Below are 10,350 nucleotides of genomic sequence, written 5' to 3'. Positions count from 1 at the left end.
TTGAAAACCGAAAAGATTCGCCGGATAGAAATCCGCGACACGTAGAAACGTATAAATTAAAATATGAATACAATTATTCACATAGCACTTAATAATTAATATATTATTATTAATATAATAATATAGGTCATAGAAATGACGTAGCGCAATTAACAGTTAACGGTCGTTAAATAATTAACGGTAAAGATAACGGAAAAAGTAGGGTCGTGACAAAAGGACAATTAACCCATGGAAATAAATTAAAATCAACACGTCAAACATCATGATTACGGAAGTTTAAATAAGCATAATTCCTTTATTTTATATCTCATCGTACTTTTAATTATCACAATTTTATTTATCGTGATTTTAATTACTGCAATTTTATTTATCGCACTTTTATTTATCGTCATTTATTTTACACTTTAAATTAAGTTATATTTATATTTAATATTTTACATTAGGTTTTAATTGTGACTTAAGACATAAAATCGACAAACCGATCACTAAACGGTAAAAACCCCCTTTTATAATAATAATAATATTACTTATATATATTGATACAAATATAGTTTAAAATAAATATAGCGTTAAACTCATCTAGCTCCCTGCGGAACGAACCGGACTTACTAAAAACTACACTACTTTACGATTAGGTACACTACCTATAGTGTTGTAGCAAGGTTTAGGTATATCCACTCTATAAATAAATAAATAACTTGTGTATAATTGTATCGTATTTAATAGTATTTCGCAATAAAAATATAATCTATTTCGTATACAACTCACATAACATCAACTCACATAACATCAAGTATTTTTGGTGCCGCTGCCGGGGAACTTCAACAACGCTGAAGCGAAACGCTATAAAAAAAATTTTAGTTTTTTTTTAAAGTTATTTTTTGTAAAAATATATTTATATACGTTTTAAATATTAAAAACAAAAATAAAAAAAATAATAATTATATATATCTATTTAAGTGTTTAAAAAGAAAATATATTTTATAAAAGTATTTTTTTTAGTTCTTAAAAAATTTAAGTTTATTTTAATAAATATTACTTATATAAATTTAGTAAAGATTATAAAGTAAAGAGTAAAAAAAATAATAATAAAAAACTCAGAACCTGCACCGATTGAAACTGCAAAGGATCTGAGCATGCACTGTCATACGATCGCATGAGCAGGCAAGGGTAAACCCATGCGACCGCATGGTACCTTCTGACACGCCCACAACCTAGTACGACAGAATTAGGATTACTATTATTATTATTATTAATTACCTAATTAGGGTTTAGTTATTTAATAATTAGTTTTAGTTTATTTAATTTTGTATTTTTAAGTTTTAATTAGTTTTAATAATTTATAAATTAGTACTTTTATAAAATAATTATATAAAAATAATATTTTTATAAAAATAAGTAATTTTATCATTTTTTGTATCTTTTTATAAATTGAATATTTTTATTAGTTTAATTTGTAATTTGTATATCTATCGTTCGTAATTAGTTTTAAACTTAGTATTTTGCCGTAGTTAATTTATACTTCTAGATTTTTAGTCTTTGCCGTAAAATCCCTTAAGTGCTTTTTCTTTAGATTAAGATTTAGGCGCTTTAGAATTTTACAACGTCGCTTATCGCTTTAATATTTAATAGATTTTAGTGCTTAATTAAGCTATTGCCGTTTTGGATATAGAATTCCTTTTAAGATTTAATACCTTTAGACACAAATTTTTAATATTTAGTTTTTAGACTTTTAAGTTCCGACGCTCTACTTTCTTATTATTGTTTTTCGACTTTTTATTTTTCGACGTTTTTCGACGCACTCTTTTTCTTTCTTATTTCTCGACGCTCTAGTTTTTAGGACATAGAATTTTCTTTATTTTCTTTAATAATTTTTATCTTTATAACTAATGGGATATTCAGTGAATGCACCGAGAAAAACGTTCACCACCTTTCATACGTTCACCTCCTGTAACTCGATCAAGACATCTAGCCAATATTGTCACCGTTGATTTTTCTTTAGAATCGTCATCTAGTCAACCAAGTACTCCAATTCAAATTTTTGAAAATCCATTTTTTGAACCCGACCTCACAATTGAGAACCCGGAGGATATTCAAGGACAATTCAGAGATCCTGAACCACTAATCATTCCTCCTGAACCACAAATCATTCAACTAGAGATTGTCGAGGAAGAAACCATTAAATCAGAATCCTCGAGTGATTCAGATTCAACAAATTCAATCATGGAAAATCCGGAACCTCTAAGTATGGAAGACCGAATGAGAGCTAAACGCACTGGCCAAGGTCGCGCAATTACTCAACCAGACATTAATGTGCCAGATTATGAAATCAAAGGACAAATCCTACACATGGTAACTAATCAATGCCAATTTAGTGGTGCGCCGAAAGAAGATCCAAACGAACATCTTCGTACCTTTAATAGGATTTGTACACTATTCAAAATCAGAGAAGTTGAGGATGAACAGATCTATCTCATGTTATTTCCCTGGACTTTAAAGGGAGAAGCCAAAGATTGGTTAGAATCGTTACCTGAAGGGGCGATTGATACATGGGATGTCTTAGTTGAAAATTTTCTTAAACAATTTTTTCCGACATCTAAAGCTGTGAGACTTTAAGGAAAAATTGTTACGTTCACGCAAAAGCCAAATGAAACTTTATATGAGGCATGGACAAGATTTGGAAAGTTGTTGAGAGGATGTCCTCAACATGATTTAGATACTTATCAAATAGTACAAATATTCTACCAAGGATGCGATATTACTACACGAAAAGACATCGATATAGCAGCTGGTGGTTCCATTATGAAGAAAACTGCAACTGAAGCTTACAAAATTATTGATAACACTGCTTCCCACTCACATGAGTGGCACCAGGAAAAAGATATTCCTGGTTCATCTAAAGTGTCTAGAGCCAATTCTAGCCATGACTTTAATTCCATTTCCGGAAAGTTAGATGCTTTCGAAAGACGAATGGAAAAGATGACGAAAGATATTCACGCAATACGAATTAGTTGTGAGTAGTGTGGATGACCACATTTGACAAAAGATTGTCTCAGTATTCAACAAACAATGGAACAAAGAGAGAATATTTCATACATGAATCAAAGGCCTGGAAATAATTATCAGAATAATTAACAACCGCCAAGACCAAACTACAATCAGAATTATAACCGAAATGTTTCATACAACAACCAACAAGGTCCTAGCAATCAACAAGTATCTAACAATACTTACAATCAGCAAAGACCTATTTTTCAAAATAAACCACCACAAACCGATGATAAAAAGCCAAATTTAGAAGACATGATGTCGAAGCTAGTTGAATCTCAAACGCAGTTTTTCACATCTCAGAAATAAACGAATGAACAAAATGCTCAAGCATTTAGAAATCAACAAGTTTCTATTCAAAATCTGAAACAAGAAGTAAGTAACTTAGCAAGGTTGATAGGTGAAAGAAAATCGGGAAGTCTACCTAGCGATACAAATGCTAACCCCCAGAATGAAATAGCTAAAGCCATTACCACGAGAAGTGGTATTACACTTAAACCACCTGAAATGCCTGTAATTTCTGATGACGCTATTCCTACTACACAGACACCACAGGCTGAACAAGAGAAGGAAACAGAACCGGTAGTTGAAAAGGTTAATGAAGATAACACAGTTAACGCTAAACCTTATGTTAAACCATACCAACCACCACTTGCTTACCCAAGTAAAATGAGAAAAGAAAGACTTGAAGCCGAGCAATCCAAATTCTTGGATATGTTTAAACAAATAAATGTCAATCTTCCTTTCATTGATGTGATTTCAGGAATGCCTAGATATGCTAAATTCCTAAAAGATCTAATCACAAATAGAAAGAAAATGGAAGAACTCTCGGCTGTTACTATGAATGTTAATTGTTCTGCAGTGCTGTTGAATAAGATACCAGAAAAAATTATCAGATCCAGGAAGTTTCACAATTCCATGTTTTCTGGGTAGTCTTAGTTCAATAGAAGCATTGGCAGACTTAGGTGCTAGTATAAATTTAATGTCGTATTCACTATACGCTAAACTAGACCTTGGAGAATTGAAACCAACAAGAATAAGCATACAACTACCCGATCGATCAGTAAAATACCCTAGAGGGATAATGGAAAACATGCTAGTTAAAGTTGATACTTTAGTATTTCCAGTAGATTTTGTTATTCTGGACATGGAAGAAGATTCTCTAGTTCCTCTCATATTAGGAAAACCATTCTTAAACACGGTTAAAGCAATAATAGACGTGTTCGGTAAGAAACTGACCTTAAGTATAGAGGACGAGAGTGTTACCTTTTCTGTTGATAGAGCCATGCAACAACCGTAATCTGTAGATGATACATGTTATTATATTCAAACTATAGATTCACAAGCAGAATTGTTAGAAGAATTTCCAGAATTACAAGGAACGGGAGAATGTTCTTTAGGAGAAGGAACTGAACCAATTGATGAAGCTGAAATGTTAGCTACACTCATGGCTAATGAATATGAACCAACAACAGAAGAACTTCAAATGCTAAAAGAGGAAGACAGATATCGATACAAATCATCGATAGAAGAACCACCGATATTAGAGTTAAAGCCACTTCCAAACCATTTAATACGCTTATTTACATGGTGAATCTGAATTGCCTGTAATAATATCGTCTTCTCTTACGAAAAATGAAAAATCTCGACTCATTTCTGTGCTAAAAGCTCATAAACCAGCTATTGCATGGAAGATTCATGACATTAAAGGCATAAGTCCTTCGTATTGCACACATAAAATCCTTATGGAAGAAGGCCATAAAACTTATGTACAACGCCAACGAAGACTAAATCCTAATATGCAAGATGTTGTTAAGAAAGAAATTATTAAACTGCTCGATGCAGGTTTAATTTATCCAATCTCTGATAGTCCATGGGTAAGCCCAGTTCAATGCGTACCTAAGAAGGGTGGCATGTCTGTCATCACAAATGAAAAAAATGAGCTTATTCCTACTAGGACTGTAACAGGATGGCGTGTCTGTATTGATTATAGAAAATTAAATGACGCCACCAGAAAAGATCACTTTCCCTTACCTTTCATTGATCAAATGTTGGAAAGATTAGTCGGGAATAGTTATTATTGTTTTCTTGACGGTTTCTCCAGATATTTTCAAATTCCAATAGCACCCGAGGACCAAGAGAAAACCACATTCACGTGCCCTTATGGTACTTTTGCTTACAAACGCATGCCATTTGGACTTTGCAATGCCCCTGCATCATTTCAAAGGTGCATGATGGCGATTTTTCACGACATGATAGAAGAATGCATGGAAGTTTTCATGGATGACTTTTCAGTCTTCGGTGATACTTTTGAAACATGTCTAGTTAATCTTGAACGAATGCTTATTAGATGCGAGCAATCAAATCTAGTTCTTAATTGGGAGAAATGCCACTTCATGGTTAAAGAAGGCATCGTTCTTGATCATAAAATTTCAAAGGAAGGAATTGAAGTGGATAGAGCTAAAGTAGATGTAATTGCTAAACTTCCACATCCCACCAATGTTAGAGGAGTTAGGAGTTTTCTAGGGCATGTCGGTTTCTACCGACGTTTCATAAAAGATTTTTCTAAAATTGACACTCCTATGAATAAACTCCTTGAAAAGGATGCTCCATTCATCTTTTCAGATGAATGCATTAAATCTTTTAATATTCTTAAAGAAAAAATCACTAATGCGCCGATCATGATAACTCCAAATTGGAATCTACCATTTGAACTCATGTGCGATGCAAGTGATTTTGCAATGGGAGCCGTTTTAGGACAAAGGATTGAAAAATGATTTCCACCTATTTATTACGCTAGTAAGACGTTACAAGGAGCATAAACGAATTACATAACTACTGAAAAAGAACTCCTTGCTATTGTCTTTGCTTTTGACAAATTTCGTTCATATCTCGTTCTACCTAAAACGATGGTCTATACCAACCATTCTGCTCTTAGATACTTGTTTTCAAAACAAGATGCCAAACCACGATTAATCCGTTGGATCTTACTCTTACAAGAGGTCGATAATGAGATCCGAGACAAAAAGGGAGCAGAAAATCTCGCAGCTGATCATCTTTCTCGTCTTGAAAATCCTGAATTAGAAGTTCTAAATGAATCGGCTATACAAGATAACTTTCCTGATGAATATCTCTTGAAAATCAATTATAATGAAATTTCATGGTTTGCAGACTATGCAAACTACTTAGTATGTGGATTCCTTGAAAAAGGGTTGTCGTACCAAAAACGAAAGAAATTCTTTAGTGATATAAAACACTATTTCTGGAAAGATCCACATTTGTTTAAAAGTTATCCCGATGGAATAATACGTCGATGTGTATTCGGAGATGAAGCTAGTGAAATCTTAAACCATTGTCACACAGGACCAACAGGAGGGCATTATGGGCCTCAACTTACAGCAAGAAAAGTCTACGACACTGGATTCTATTGGCCTACAATTTTCAAAGATGCACACCTTCTCTGTAAATCCTGTGATGCTTGTCAAAGGGCCAGAAAAAAGTCAACGTGATGAAATGCCACAAAATGTTATTCAAGTATGTGAAGTATTTGACGTTTGGGGTATTGACTTTATGGGTCCATTTCCAAAATCTCATAATAATCTCTACATTCTCGTTGCCATTGATTATGTATCTAATGTAGTGACCCAAACTTTTCCATATTTATATATATTATATGAAATTGATATTTACATGATTAAGTGTTTCCAACATGTTAAGCAATCAAACTTGTTAAGACTTGATTACTTGAAATGAGTTTCATGTAGACAATTGACCACCCAAGTTGACCTGCGATTCACGAACGTTAAAACTTGTAAAAACGACATGACGATATATATATGGATATACATATAGTTAACATGAGATTATGATAAGTAAGTATCTCCATAACTATATTAATAATGAGTTATATACATAAAAATGAGACTACTAAGTTAAGAAACTCGAAACGATATATATAACGATTATCGTTATTCCAACGTCTTACTAAATACATATGTATCATATTATGATATTGTTACACTATATTTAACATGATAAAATGATAATTATATATATCATTAACTATGTTAACAATGAACTACATATGTAAAACAAGACTACTAACTTAAGAATTTTGAAACGAGGCATATATGTAACGATTATTGTTGTAACGACATTTTAATGTATATATATCATATTAAGATATATTCATACATCATAATATCATGATAATGTAATAATTTAACAACTCATTAGATATAATAAATAATTGGTTAACAACTTTAAAGGAGATCGTTAACTTAAAGGTTTCAAAACAACACTTACATGTAACGACTAACGATGACTTAACGACTCAGTTAAAATGTATATACATGTAGTGTATTTAGATGTATTAGTACACTTTTGAAAGACTTTAAGACACATATCAAAGTACTTCTACTTTAAAAAAAAGGTTACAATTGCATTCTCATTCATTTTCATCAACAATTCTACTCGTATGCAACCGTATTCGTACTCGTACAATACCAAGCTCCTAGACGTGTATACTATTAGTATATACACATAATAATTCAGCTCTTAGCAGCCCTAGATAGTCAACAAACATGTGGAACCAACAATTAGACAACTAGCATGACTTATGAGCAAGGAAACAAAAACAAGAACTTTTTTTAACCCCACTCACCTTCACCACTCACCACCTACTCCATTTCACTTCCAATTTTCTTCCCAATTCTCTCTCAAAACACACACACTCTTCCATGAACGTCTAAGTTACTATTTTTCTAGCAAAAATCATCAAATACAAGCTTTGGTTATTATCTATAATCATCATAAAAACAATTACTCAATAACACATCAAGAACACTTCCAAGTTTACAAGTTTACTTCCAAGTTTCCTAATCCTTTCCAAGCAATCATCTAAGATCAAGAAACCTTTGTTATTTACAGTAGGTTATCTTTCTAAATCAAGGTAATATTCATATTAAAGCTTTGATTCAATTTCTATAACTATAACTATCTTAATTCGAGTAATAATCTTACTTGAACTTGTTTTTGTGTCATGATTCTATTTCAAGAACTTCCAAGCCATCAAAGATCCTTTGAAGCTCAAGTTATTTTTTTATCATTTCCAGTAAGTTTACCTACTAAACTTGAGGTAGTAATGATGTTCATAACATCATTCGATTCATATATGTATAATTATCTTATTCGAAGATTTGAACATGTAATCACTAGAACATAGTTTAGTTAATTCTAAACTTATTCGCAAACAAAGTTAATCCTTCTAACTTGACTTTTAAAATTAACTAGATACATATTCTATATCTATATGATATGCTAACTTAATGATTTAAAACCTGAAAACACGAAAAACACCGTAAAACCGGATATACGCCGTCGTAGTAACACCGCGGGCTGTTTTGGGTTAGATAATTAAAAACTATGATAAACTTTGATTTAAAAGTTGTTCTTCTAAGAAAATGATTTTTCTTATGAACATGAAACTATATCCAAAAATCATGGTTAAACTCAAAGTGAAAGTATGTTTTCCAAAATGGTCATCTAGACGTCGTTCTTTCGACTGAAATGACTACCTTTACATAAACAACTTGTAACCTATATTTCTGACTATAAAATTATACTTTTTCTGCTTAGATTCATAAACTTAAGTTCAATATGAAACCATAGCGACTTGAATCACTCAAAACGGATTTGAAACGAAGAAGTTATGGGTAAAACAAGATTGGATAATTTTTCTTGTTGTAGCTACGTGAAAATTGGTAATAAATCTATATTAATCATATCCTAGCTAACTCATACTGTATTATACATGTATTCTAATATATTATGTAATCTTGGGATACCATAGACACGTATGCAAATATTTTGACATATCATATCGACCCATGTATATATATTATTTGAAACAACCATAGACACTCTATATGCGGTAATGTTGGAGTTAGCTATACAGGGTTGAGGTTGATTTCAAAAATATATATACTTTGAGTTGTGATCTAGCCTGAAACGTGTATACACTGGGTCGTGGATTGATTCAAGATATATATATATATATATATATATATATATATATATATATATATATATATATATATATATATATATATATATATATATATATATATATATATATATATATATATATATATATATATATATATCGATTTATTTCTGTACATCTAACTGTGGACAACTAGTTGTAGGTTACTAACGAGGACAACTGACTTAATAAACTTAAAACATTAAAACGTATTAAAAATGTTGTAATTTTATTTTGAACATACTTTGATATATATTTACATATTTGTTATAGGTTCGTGAATCAACCAGTGGCCAAGTCTTACTTCCCGACGAAGTAAAAATCTGTGAAAGTGAGTTATAGTCCCACTTTTAAAATCTAATATTTTTAGGATGAGAATACATGCAGCTTTATAAATGTTTTACAAAATAGACACAAGTACATGAAACTACTTTCTATGGTTGAACGATCGAAGCCGAATATGCCCCTTTTTACTTGGTAACCTAAGAATTAGTAAACCAGTCTACTAATTGACGCGAATCCTAAAGATAGATCTATTGGGCCCAACAAACCCCATCCGTTGTAGCGGATGCTTTAGTACTTCGATGTTATTTTATCATGTCAGATGGATGTCCCGGGATGATAGGGGATATTCTTATATGCATCTTGTTAATGTCGGTTACCAGGTGTTCAAACCATATGAATGATTTTTATCTCTATGAATGGGATGTATATTGAAATATGAAATCTTGTGGTCTATTATTACGATTTGATAAATATATAGGTTAAACCTATAACTCACCAACATTTTTGTTGATGTTTAAAGAATGTTTATTCTCAGGTGATTATTAAGAGCTTCCGCTGTTGCATGCTAAAATAAGGACAAGATTTGGTGTCAGCATGCTTGTATAATATTGTTTAAAACTGTATTCGAGATTTACTTTGTTGTAACATATTAATATTGTAAACCAATATGTATTGGTAGTGTGTAAGTGTGATATTTTTTTAGATTATCATTTCTGGATAATCTAGGTGATGTCCTTTTAACCTTGTTGATAAAATAAAGGTTATGGTTTGTTTTTAAAAACGAATGCAGTCTTTGAAAAACGTCTCATATAGAGGTCAAAACCTCGCAACGAAATCAATTAATATAGAACGTTTATAATCAATATGAACGGGACATTTCAGTTGTTATCCGAGCGTTGGTCTTAGAGAACCAGAATTTTTGCATTAGTGTGTCTTACCGAGTTAGTTAGGATGCATTAGTGAGCCTGGACTTC

The sequence above is a fragment of the Rutidosis leptorrhynchoides genome, chromosome 3 (assembly GCF_046630445.1).
Source record: "Rutidosis leptorrhynchoides isolate AG116_Rl617_1_P2 chromosome 3, CSIRO_AGI_Rlap_v1, whole genome shotgun sequence".
Taxonomy (NCBI): Eukaryota; Viridiplantae; Streptophyta; class Magnoliopsida; order Asterales; family Asteraceae; genus Rutidosis; species Rutidosis leptorrhynchoides.
This window is presented reverse-complemented; position numbering follows the sequence as displayed.